Below are 13,368 nucleotides of genomic sequence, written 5' to 3'. Positions count from 1 at the left end.
GCATGTGTGCAAAGTTCATAATTATAAAAGCATTGCTTTTTATATTTCTGTTACAATGCAAGGCGTGTCATTTGAACAAGGCAAACTGTACAAGACAAACTTATTATTAATACTCCCACTGCCTTATTCATCCATAGGCTTAAATATCATCATTCCAGTGCTCTAGGACTATATATTGCAAAATTTCATTTGCTCAATTGCCATAATGTCCTATTGTCTCACAATCTGGTTGACCAACGTGTTGGCCACTAGGTGGTAAAAGGTCATTCTGGCAAAGGCTTGAAATAAATTTTTATTCCCTCAGATTATCCTAATGACCTTTTAATTTCAGTTAACTATAGCCAGGAACAAAAGAAATCTCTGTGTAAGGAGTCTCCAAGTATTCCATGTATTTGGGGATTCATTACTATTTTCCCTGGAACTTATGTTTTCATTTTCCAAGAATGAGCTCTTTACATGCTCTTCTGACCACTAGAATAATCACTGGAATTTGAATTAATGAGGAAGTTTTGTTCTTCCGGGTGGCCCAAACACTTCAATAAACCCAGAGATTTCCAGACTTTTTCTATTCTAAGTATAAGTTTAAAATCAGTAAATATGAAGTCCTCCCATCTCCCTCTTTCAGACTCCTCTTTCCTCTACAAAATGTTAACTATCACATACTTGTAGATAATGTTTTAAGGTACCTTACAGAGACATAAGAATTTATTTCTAAGTGTAGGATTTCAGAAGATGAGGGGCCTTTCCCAACACAAAAAGCCAAAACCAGGAATTCTTGCACTCAGACAAATTCAGTTAAATTGGGAGGGGAGAGAGTGCAAGGAAGGATAGGGAAGTGGCAATCTAACTGTGGATAAAGTCCTTCTGGGAGAGGGGATTGACCATCTTCCAGAGAGTCAAGACTTCATTCTCACAAAGGTGTGGGAGGGAAACAGAGTTCTGGAGAATGAATAGCAAAGTGATAGAACCCTAGAGGAATTGGCCCAGGTACTTCACAGTACCATAGACTCCCTCGAGGTACTTCTGGTGAGAAAGCCTGCTCCTACCCTAATGCTAGCACCCTGAGGTAAATCTTTGTTCATTTTGCACTTTGTTCTGCCAGTGTCTCTCAAAATTTCCCTATTCTATCTACCCTTGTTGTTGTAATTGTTGTGGTTAATCATTCCCTGTTTTTGAAGAGGATCAATGACATCATGACGCAATGGATAATGTCTTGACTTTCTCATGAATTGGATTTAAGAGAGGCACAGTTACATGAATCATCAACCACCCTCTCTCTTCCAGTGTCATTAAAGTCCAGTGCCAAGACAAAAGTCAAAATGACTAGCAATGACCTGGGATGCAGAGGATGACCTTGTAGTCTTCTATATCTGACCAAACTGTAAGAGCTCTACAGTGCCCACTTCAACAGCTTTCATGGTCATTGGAAAAAATGGTTCTCATCCACCCATTCTGCCTGGGAACTCTTCGCATGGTCAGCATAGACACCCCCTAACTCACCAATGGATTTGAGGCCTAGGTCTTTAAGTGCATCCCTTTGACTGACTCCAAACTTCACAGAATAAGTCCCCTTAATAAAAAGGATTTGTTCTGTAAAGCTTAGACTCAATCAAAAGGCTGCCCCCAAGAACCTAGAAACCCATGTGTGGCCTTGAGGCCACAGGTTCCCCACCCCTGGTTTAACCTGTCTGCCCAGAGGTTTTAATGGTGTGTGGCAACTATTTATGCTGCAGTTTCTTGGAGCCAGAGGTGAGCGTTGGGTGACAGGTGAACAGATGGATAAGCAGCCCTGAAAGGGGCTCAGGAAAACCTAATACCAGAGAGGCTAGACCTCCCTGCAAACCCCATATGTCCAGTTCAGGCAGTTAATAATATAATGGTGCAGTAATAGGAAGGAGCCTTAATATGTACAGGAAAAGTATTTCCTTCCACCAGCTGTACTAACTGGAAGTAAGTGATGGATACGTGGCCATTCCAAACATCTTCCCTTAAAGGTTGTACTAAGGAAAAAGAGGAAGAAATGACCATTTCCCATTTCTCTTATAAGGCACAAAATGCTTAAACTTAATTTGACCTAACAAATAAAAACTAGTGTAATCCTTCTGTTGGAGGATCTCACATGGCATTGACATGCCTACACTTAGGGTAATTTTTCATCTATTTGCCATGTTTCCCTACCCAAAAAGTCAGGGAACTCTGTTATATTACTCTATCTACAACGCTGTCAGCATTTTCTCTTGCAGCTTAAGAATATATACAATTATTTACAGATTTAAGAAAACAAATAGATGCCTTTTCAGAGCTCATGGAAAATATTAACATTTATTAATGTTAATTAATATTATATATTAATAATGTATGGTGTTGTTTTCTATAATATAATAATATTGCTATTAATCATGTTATTATAACAATATTAATATTATTAATATTAATTATCCCTCCTGGGAAACTTGTACAGAGGCAGTCACTTATAGTTTATGCGTAGGTAGGAGCCTCGGAAAGGCATTGCCTTTCCTAGTTTCTCATTAAGCGATGCCTGCTGCAGCTCTTCAAAACCCCCAGAAGGTGGTGCCCTCATCACTCCTCCACAGTTTTCCACAGGTCCCAACTCTGGTTCCTAACCCTACAAGTCTCTACAACTCAACACCTACTCTGTTGGTCATCACTCCCTTGAAGTTTGCCCACTGTGGTTCTCTATAGCCACTAGAAGGTATCATCAAATGAGATAATGTGTGCAAAAAGTTTTGCAAACCTTAAAACATTATATGCTAGCTATCATCATCATTATAATTAGCTACTTCTGCAGAGAAAATTCCTTTTTCTGAGGCCCCTTTTAAAGAAATATAACTCAAATCTTAATAGAGTAATGAGAATTCATTCTTTTTTTTTCTGGTCTACAAGAATTTTATTGTAACATAGAAAGCAGGCTGCATAAAGGCCTACATGATTATAATGGAGAGTGGTCTTTTCCAGGCTGAAGTCTGAACTCGGCTACAACACAGAGAAGCCTACAACCACAGCTCAAAATACTCATCTCCCAGGACTGACTGCCCCATACAGACTTGTCGTAAACAGGCTATTTATTGCACAACCATGTTGCTGAGGTCTGGTGGGGAGATGGCATAAAGGTGACGATTAAGAGCTTTACAATGATGCTGATTTCACCACATGCTCCTCCTCTGTCCATTGCTGAGAAAGGGGAGGAAGAAATGCTCACTTCTTACATTACATTTTACTTAATCCTCCAAGTATATGTATCCTGATAGGAAGGGTTTGAAGGTCAAATCAAGCAGGAGGAGAGAAACTAGAGCAGATTTGGATCTTTGGGTCAAAGGGAAACGACAGCAATAAGTTTAGGGGTTGAGGGGAAAGTTAAAGTCTTAGCTGTCCGACAGGTGAGAGCCACCTCCCATTTCCTCTTATTTCTTAAAGCCAAGAGGCTGCACAACAGTGGCCTCCATCAGTCATGGGAAGCCAAGAAGAGGTGGGAGTCAGAACTAGGTGAGTCTTCTTTGGAAGCTTTTAGCACCACAGAGATTTTGGTTACGTGGGCTAAGTGATATTTATTACCTAGATTAAAGCTCTTGAACAACATTGTAATGCCAGGAGATCTAAGACTGGGGGAAGAGGAAAGGGAGAGGAATTCTGGTTTTTTGGTAGAGTTTCTATAAACACAAAATCTTTTGGAAAAGTTGTGGAGGATGGGATGGGGAGTTTGGCTTAGACCCACAAAGCTCCAAACACTAGTTTCAGATGCCTTTAGCCTACTCACAGGTCTTGTTCTGAGATACTTTCAAAGGCTGAGCATTAAGCACTGTGGTTGAAAGGAATTCTCACACCACTCCTATCTTCACCAGCTCAATCATCTCTCTGAATCTCAAATAGCAGAGTCTGATGGTGGGAAGGTCATCTCTGCTCCACTTCACCAGGGAGTTATTTGCTGACTTGGTGAATGTCATGGGCAAGGTATCCTACATTGCCTGACGTGACCCCTGCTACGGAAATGCGGCCATCTTTTGTCATATAGATGGAGAACTCCTTGGTCAGCCATTCCACCTGCTCAGGTTTCAGGCCTATGAAACAAAACATGCCAATCTGGTCAGTGATGTGCTGCCAATTGTGGGAGGAGCCCTCTTTTTTGAGGTTGGAAACCAGTTGGGTCTACATGCTAATGATGCGATCTGCCATGCCTTTGACCTCTTGCAACCACTGGCTTCTCAGATCAGGACTATTCAGGATCGTCACAGCAATCCAGGCCCCATTGAGAGGGGAGTTGGAATACATGGGACGAATCAGGATTTTCAACTGGGATTCTACCCTTTTGGCTTCATCAGCATCTTTACAAATCATGGTAAAGGCTCCCACAAGTTCACCATACAAGCCCATGTTCTTGGCATATGACTGACAGAGAGAGACATTAATGCCCTGATCAATGAAGTGGTGAACAGCCCAGGCATCCTTGTTGCCATCTCCACTGGCAAAGCCCTGGTATGCCATGTCAAAAAAGGCAAAGAGTTTCCTTTGCTTTACCAAGGATGCAATTTCTTTCCACTGTTCAGGATGAGGATTGACTCCAGTAGGGTTGTGAGCACAGGCATGCAGAAGGATAGCACTTTGCTCTGGGATTTTTGAAATGTCTTCCAAGGCTCCAGTGAAGTCAAAGCCACAAGTCTTGGGGTCGTAGCAGCGATAGCTATTCAGCTGCATGACAGCATCCCTGAAGATGGGAGTGTGATTTCCCCAAGATGGTTTTGGAAGATAGACATCCCGACTGAATTTGAAAAACCATTGCAGAAAACTGGCTCCCACTCTCAATGCTCCAGTTCCAGAAATGGTCTGTATGGTGACATATCGTTTGCTTTTCAGAACTTCATTATTTTTACCTAGGGCCAGCTCTGCTGAGGCCTGGCAGAATTCAGCCAGCCCTGCAATGGGCAGCTACTCTTTGTTCATGTTCTTCCCTGCAATCTGAGCCTCTGTCTTACGGACACTTGAAAGAACAAAAGGCTTCCCATTGTCATCTCGGTAGGCCCCAACTCCCAGATTCATCTTCTTGCTGTTGGTGTCCCTCTTAAATGCTTCAGTAACCCCCAAGATTGGGTCTGGAGGGCCAATCTCTAAATGGGTCCACGTAGGGTCTGGCTGCAGCGGCCGCGCCAAGGCCTGGGTACAAGGAGGAGGCTCTGGAAAGCAGGCGGCAGGAATGCAGCAGCACCATGGCAAGCAGAGAGACGGAGAGATGAGCGACTGTGGGAGAGAGGGCTGGCAGATGTGGGCACACCGAATTCATTCTTAAAAAAGTTTCCTCAGCATTCAAGATATACCCCTACCCCCTTATCTCTAAGTTGTCTTAATTTTAGGTACCAGGTTGGGCAGGTTAATTCATAATTTGAGGTCCTCTTTATCCCAGCATCTAGACCATGTTTTACACATGTGCCAGCAAGTCTAGAAGCCTTTCAGAATATCCCAATTTGAGATTCTAGTTCTGTGGGTCCTCTGTAGTCCACTAAGTGGAGTATATTTTTCTTTATCTTTAGCAACATGGAGACTAGCTGTATGGTAGAGAGAAAACTGCAAGTAACTTGCAATGTGGATCATAAACCCATAATTCTATGAGGTAAGTTGGTATTATTAAAGGTACCTTCCTAAATTTTAAAACTGACAAGAAAATAGGGTAAATGGTTGTATTCCCTAAAAAAATCCCTGATACCATTATGGGGAACAGAACTCTTGGAAAAATTGACCACTGTCTCATTTCAAATTTGAGAAACTGTTTTAGTTCTATAGTGCTTTTGCTAATATGACTAATACACTATCAAATATTATTGTAGGGATAGATCCTAACAACCAGGAGATAAATAAAAGTCTCATATTAGAGGAGGCATTTTAGTTATATTTAAAGGAAGCTAGAGATTCTAAGAAAAAAGGAGAGGAAGAAGTGATTTCAGGCATGGGGGATATCTGTACAAAGACACTGAGATGGGTAATGGAATATCCTGTGAGAGGAAGAAGAAATAGTCTAATTTGACTGAAATATATTGTATACAAAGGTTAGTAATATGTAATTAACCTGGAAAAGTAGGCTGGATTCATGTTATGAAGAGACAGAAATGGAATAGTTTCTAATTAATCCTAGAGATTATAAATGTGGATCCACCAGAGTTTATTGTATTATTATTATTATTATTGTTATTATTTATTATTATTAACATGGTCAGACTGGTGATTCAGGAAAAATACTTTGGTGGTGATATGGAAAAAGGATTAGAGTGGTAAGAGACTTGAGGAAGGGGGACCGATTAAGAGGCTATTTCAACTAGCTAACCAAGGGAGGATAAGGGCCTAAACTAAAGTGGTGGTTATATAAGTGTAAAGGAAATGATTTATGTGAGAGATGTGGTGGGGTTAGAATTGACAAAGCTGGGGACTGAAGGGGTGTGTGGATAGAGAGTGAGAGGGTCAATGATAATTCTGATATCTAAAACAGGGTGCCTGAAAGATGCCCTTCTTAAAAGAAAGTTCAAAAGGGGTAAGGGTAAGTTTGAGGGTAAAGCCAAGTTGATTCTGAGATGCCTATAGGACATCAGGGCAGTTAGATGACACGGTGGATAGAGTGCCACACCTGGAGTCAGGAAGACCCATCTTCCTGAGTTCAAATAAGGTCTCAGATATTTAGAAGCTACATAACCTTGGGCAAGTCACTTAATTCTGTTTGCCTCAGTTCCTCATCTGTGAAATGAACTGGAGAAGGAAACCACTGGCAAACCACTTCAGTATCTTTGCCAAGAAAACCCCAAATTGGGTCATGTCAGACATGACTCACCATCATCAAAAACAACAACATAGGACATCCAGTTGGAATGTTCAATTGTCAGCTGATTGGAGCACAGGGAAAAGATGAAGTTTGGGTATGTAGATTTAGTACTTCTATTCACAGAGAGGATCATTGAAAACATGGAAAATGATGAGATCAACAACAGAGCATAAAGAAAAGAGAAAGAGGACCAGGACAGAGCCTTTGCATGTATCCACTGCTTAGGAATATGGAATATAGACAGAGATTCAAGAAAGGAGATTGAGAAAGAGCAGTCAGAGGAGGAGAAAAATCCAGAGAGCAATGTCTGAAACCTCAGAAGGGAGAGTGCCCAAGAGAAGGTGATCAACAACGTCAAATGCTATATAGAGGTCACTAAGAACGAGAGTTAGGCAAAAGTTGCCATATTTGGAAATGTCACAATAAATCTGATGACACTTCCACATAATAGCCCCTTAAATACTTGAAAACAGTTCACATGTTCATAAGTCCTTCCTGTTGTTGAGAATCAGATCTCTTGTGAATTCTCAACCCCTCTACTTCATTCATTGTAGCAACTCTCAGTGGTTTCTAGCTTGGTGGTTTTCTCCCTCCCCCTTCCTTTTTTTATTTTAAGGCCCCATGAATTAGATTTGCATGATTCCAGGTAAATATATTATTACCAACTCTTTTAAGTATACTTTGTCCTTGGAAAGGTACCACAAGTTCACCTATAGCACCTTCCTTGCTTTTTCTGCATACACCCAAGAAATCAGAAAGCAAATTCTATTCTTTCTTCTGTTCCCTATTGGTACATGTTAATATGACTAATATACTCTCAAATATTATTGTGGGGATAGATCCTAACAACCAGGAGATAAGGAAAAGTCTCATATTTGAAGAGACATTTTAGTTATTTTTAAAGGAAAATTTATGCACCACTAGTCAGAGGTGGACCTACACAAGATGGTAAAGTCTATCTTAAATTCAATACCAACAACCATCTCCTTTTTATAGGGCCCTTTTTTTTATAGGACCAAGCACCAGTCTGAGGGGTAATCGCTCTTGCTTTACCCTGCTTGGATCTGGATTGCCGTCTAGGGTGGAGGTCCTGGGGTGTATGTCCAGCTTGCAGAGTGTGTGGAGACCTCAGAGAGGGCACACATCTAATACCTCCGGCAGCTGAGAAAACCCCAGCGATTGGGAAAAAAGCTCCCCTGTCTGGTGGCAGAGTCCTACTGTGGCAAAAAGCACAAAAGTCAAATGACTGAAGGGTGACATGACCAGGCAAAGGAAACAAAACAGACAGAAGATTTCAACATTATACTCCTATTTGGGGGACAAAAAGGATCAAAGCATGGAAGAGGAGGAAGACAGTGAAGTCAAAACTCCTGCACCAAAAGCTTCAAAGGAAAATATGAGCTGGTTACAGGCCATAGAGGACCTTAAGAAGCAGATAAGAGAAGTGGAGGAAAAAATGAGAAGAGAAATGACAACAATGCAAGAAAATTACGAAATGAGAGTCAACAACCTTTCTGAGGAAAATCATACCTTAAAAGCTAGACTAACTCAAATGGCAAAAGAGGCTCAAAAAGGCAATGAGGAGAAGAATGCCTTAAAAATCCAAATTTGCCAGATGGAAAAAGAATCTCAAAAGCTCAATGAGGAGAATCATTGCTTCAGAATTAAATTGGAGCAAATGGAAGCTAATGACTTTATGAGAAATCAAGATGCTGTTAAACAGATCCAAACAAATGAAACAATAGAAGGCAATGTGAAATATCTCACGGGAAAAATCACTGACTTGGAAAATACATCCATGAGAGATCATTTAAAAATTATTGCACTACCTGAAAGCCATGATCAAAGTAAGAACCTAGAAATCATCCTCTAGGAAGTCTCAAAGAAAACTGCCCTGATGTTTTAGAACCAGAGGGCAAAATAGAGGTTGAAAGAATCCACCAATCACCTCCTGAAAAAGATCCCAAAAAGAAAACTCCTAGGAATATTATAGCCAGATTCCAGAATTCCCAGATTAAGGAGAAACTATTACAAGCAGCCAGGAAGAAACAATTTGAATATTGTGGAAACACAGTCAGGATAACCCAGGATCTGGCAGCTTCTTCACTGAGGGATCAAAGGGCTTGGAATATGATATTCCAGAAGTCAAAGGAGCTGGGATTAAAACCGAGTCACCTACCCAGAAAAACTGAGTATCATGTTTCAGGGGAAAATATGGTCATTCAGTGTAATAGAGGACTTTCAAGCATCCTTGATGGAAAAACGAGAGTTGAATAGAAAATTTGACATTCAGATACAAGAAGCAAGAGAAGCATGAGAAGGTAAACAGGGAAAAGAAATCATAAGGAACTTATCAAAGTTGAACTATTAACATTCCTACATGGAAAAACAATATTGGAACTGATGAAACTTTTCTCAGTAGTTGAAGGGATTAGAAATATATGTGTGTGTGTATGTGTGTGTGTCTACATATGAAGGTATATGGGCATATGAATACATATGTGAATGTGTGTATATATGTTTACAGATAAACATAGATAGGGGGCACAGGACCAATTTAACAGGAAGGGATGATACTTAAAATGTGAAATTAAGAGGTGAGAGAGGAATATAATGAGAGGAGATGGGGAGACACAGAATGGGGTAAACAATCTCATATAGAAGAGGCAAAGGAAAATGGTTGCAATGGAGGGGAAGAATAGGAATGCAAAAGGGAATGGGTCAACCTTATTCCCATTGAATTTGGCTTGAGGAGGGAATGAAATGCACACTAAATAGGGTATCTCACCCTCCAGGAGAGTAGGAGGGAAGGGGATGAGAGGGGGGATAATGGAAGGGAGGGAAGTTGGAAGCACCCACTTTTGAAAAGGAATGGGATCAAAGTAGAGAATAGAACAAGTGGGAGGTGGGATAGGAGGGAGGGAAATATAGTCAGTCTGTTACAATATATCTACTATGTTATTGTTTTACATTAGCCACACATGTACAACCTATACTGAACTGCTTATCTTCCCAGTAAGGGTGGGTGACAAGGGAGGAAGGGAATGAATCTGGAATTCAAAGTTTTAAAATCAAATATTAATATATATATGTATATATATGCATATACTATTATTAATACTATTTTACATGTAATTGGGAAATAAGATATACAGGCACTGGGGCATAGAGATCCACTGGAAAAGTTGAAAGGGGTATGGGAGAAAATATGGGAGAGAGCAGATTGGAGGAGAAGATATCCTGTGGGACTGCTATTTTGGGGCGGTGGGTAGGGAGAAAACGGGGAGAAAATTTGTAACTCAAAATCTGGTGGAAATGAATAATGTAAATCAGAAGTTAATAAACATTGAAAAATAAGAGTAAGCCATAGGATATAAAACAAAGGCATTTAATGAAATGCCACAGTAAGAAAAGTATTAGTAAAATGTATCTTCCATAAACCTGGGGCACACTCTCCCACAAATATATGCGCCATCAGTGGAAAGACTAGAAACAAAGGGAGTATATGTAGAGTGGTACACAACTAAGGAACACATGTAGCAAAGGCACATGTGTAGAGGAATAGTTTATATCTCCAAAACTGCAGAGCTACTGATATCTTCTGGTAAAGTATCACCTTGTTGCCAGTGGATCTGTTCCACTTTCTTACTCTCCAGACATTCAATCTCTACCATATTCCCCTGGATGCTGCTCTGTGAGACAGTCTTTGCCGGACATTGTTTCACTGAATGATGCTCTGCTGGATACCACTCTCCCAGATGGGTAGTCTCAAACAGATGCTACCAGGCACAGCCCTCCTGGATACATGGCTGGGAAGCTTCACTTTTTCTCCAGCTTCTGGCTTCAGTTGAAGTCCTTAGCTATCTCTTCCTCATGAGAATAGGCTTATTCTACCAAAGGATAGGATTTTATCTAAGACATGAAGAAAGCCAGAGAAAGCAGGAGACAGAGACAAGAAGGTAGAAATTCCATGCACAGATGATAGCCAGTGGAAATGCAGAAAAAGAGGAGATAGAGTATCCTGTACAAGAAATAGCAAAAAGATTAGCATCACTAGATTATAGAGTACATGGGGGTGGAGATAGAAAGCAAAATATAATAAAAGCGAAGAGGTAGGAGTAGGCAAGTTATAAAGGACTTTAAAAGACAAACAGAATGTTATATTTGATCCTGGAGATTATAGATACTGGAACGTATTGAATTGGGGAGAAGGAAAGGAATGAAAGAACTGACATGATTAGACCTGTGTGAGGTGATAGAGGCCTACACCAGGGTGGTAACTGTGTCAGAGGAGATAAAAGGAATAAATACAAGAGATTTTTTGAAGGTGAAATCTTTAGGACTTGGAATCTAATTGGTCATGGTGGTGAGAAAGAATGAAGAGTCAATGTATCGTAAAGATACCAAGGATGGTATGGTATCCATACCCAGGATATGAACCTGGCTAACTGGAAGAATGGTGATGTTTGCAATAGTAAAAGGGAAATTAGAAAGAGGAAAAGGGTTATGGACAAAAGATAATCAGTTCAGTTTTGGACAGGTTAAGTTTAAGATGCTTATAAGACATCAGGTTGGAGATGTCCAGTATACAATTAGACATACAAAGCTGGATGTCAAGAAAGAGGTTAGGGCTGGATAAGTAAATTTGGGAATCATCAGCATAGAGATAATAATTGTATTCACAGGAGTTGATGATATTACCAAGTGAAATATTATAGAGAGAGAGGAGAAAAGGGACCAGGACAGAACATAAGGAGTCACTTACCATTAAAAGGAGTGGCCTGGATGAATATTCAGCAAGAAAACTAAAGAGTGGTCAAATAAGACTGAGGAGAACCAGGAAAGAGCAGAGTCGCACCGAAAAATGGAAAGAAGAGAGTATCAGGAGAGAAGGGTATCAGGGAGTATCAAAGGCTGCAATGAGTTAGCGAAAGATGGGGACTGATGGGGACAGACTACATCTGGCAGATAACTTTGGAGAGAAATTCTATTAAACCATGAGGTCAGAGCCACACTGAAGTGTTAAGAAGAAAGTGAGGGGAGGAAATTAGAGGCATTCATTACAAACAGCCATTTCCAGGATTTGGAGAAGGAAGGAAGGAAGGAAGGAAGGAAGGAAGGAAGGAAGGAAGGAAGGAAGGAAGGAAGGAGGAAGGAAGGAAGGAAGGAAGGAAGGAAGGAAGGAAGGAAGGAAGGAAGGAAGGAAGGAAGGGAGGAAGGAAGGAAGGAAGGAAGGAAGGAAGGAAGGAAGGAAGGAAGGAAGGAAGGGAGGGAGGAAGGAAGGAAGGAAGGAAGGAAGGAAATAAAAAAGGAAGGAAGGAAAGGAGGAAGGAAGAAAAGAAGGAAATAAAAAAGGAAGGAAGGAAAGGAGGAAGGAAGAAAGGGAAGGAGGGAGGAAGAGAGGGGAGGAGGTAGGGAAATAAAAGTGGAGACAATAGTGGCAGAAAGTACTTACATAATGTGAGACAAGGGGGAGTAGATAAGAGGAAGTTTTCAGTGAACGGCCTAAACTTTTTCACTGAAATATGAGGCGAGGCTCTCAGCTGAGAAAGCAGGAGGAGGAGAGTTATGGGAAGTGTGAGGGGGGGATGAAAATGCTGGAAAAGCCACTGCAGCAAATAGGATGGTGAATTGATTAAGGAAGTGTAAAAAGATGGCCTTGCTTCAGTGAGGGATCAGTTCAGATTAGTAATATAAACTTGTAGTGGAAAGAACTGAGGGTTAAAGGGATTGAAGATTATGAAGAACAAAGTTAAGGGTTAAAATAAAGAGGGAGCTGTGGAATGAAAACAAATTATCATAGAGTGGTTATAGCAGCCATGTGGCATAGTTTACATAGAGTGTTGGCCTTAGAGAGTCAGGAGGACTGAATTCTAATCCTGCCTTAGATGTTTACTAGCTGTGTGTCTCTGGACAAGTCATTTGACCTGTCCACCTCCATTCCCTCCCCTGTAAAATTGGGATAATAATAACACCTACCTCACTGGGTTGTTATAAGGATTAAATAATACAGTCTATAATGCTCTTTGCAAACCTTAAAGTGCTACATAAATGTTGGTTATTATTGTTATTAAATTTTAGTGTTCATGAGCATGGAAGTGGAATGATTTGAGGGTGATGGCAAGAGCAAGGGTATGTAATGGAGGTGAGATAGAGGAACAGGTCATGGGACATGAATAAATTGAATAAATGAGAGCTTACGACATTTGAAGAAGTATAAATAAATATTCTTAAGCATCCCTAGTGTGAAGGAAGAAGATGGGGAGAAGAGAAAGAAATGTAAGGAAAATGAGTTCCCTGGAGGTCAGCAAGAACTAAGAGCTACCAGAATCTTGACTGGGTAATAAACATGGATTTAATAAAAGTTGAAGGAAGAGAGAAAACTGAGTGATAGCGAGTGAGAACCTGGAAGTGGCAATGGGGAGCAAGGCATGTTCCAACTTTCCCACAATGATCAATGAGTTGGGAATATGAATAAAAGTGCAAGCTGCCCTGGAAAGGTGGCCAAGAAAGCTATGTCATCAGGAGGGAGCCAGGTTTCAATGAGTGTA

At 40.7% G+C, this 13,368-nt stretch overlaps 1 pseudogene; it reads right to left on the bottom strand.

Moving 5' to 3' along the window:
• Positions 1–3,170: 3,170 nt before the first annotated feature.
• On the bottom strand, positions 3,171–5,221 carry LOC138164023 (aspartate aminotransferase, mitochondrial-like; annotated as a pseudogene).
• Between the last annotated feature and the right edge of the window lie 8,147 nt (positions 5,222–13,368).

This window comes from Petaurus breviceps, unplaced genomic scaffold (genome assembly GCF_028583685.1).
Source record: "Petaurus breviceps papuanus isolate PSGF00001 unplaced genomic scaffold, PetGlider_PUasm1.0 189, whole genome shotgun sequence".
NCBI classification, from domain to species: Eukaryota; Metazoa; Chordata; class Mammalia; order Diprotodontia; family Petauridae; genus Petaurus; species Petaurus breviceps.
Note: the sequence above shows the minus strand (reverse complement) of the source record. Positions and strands in the feature narration are given on the sequence as shown.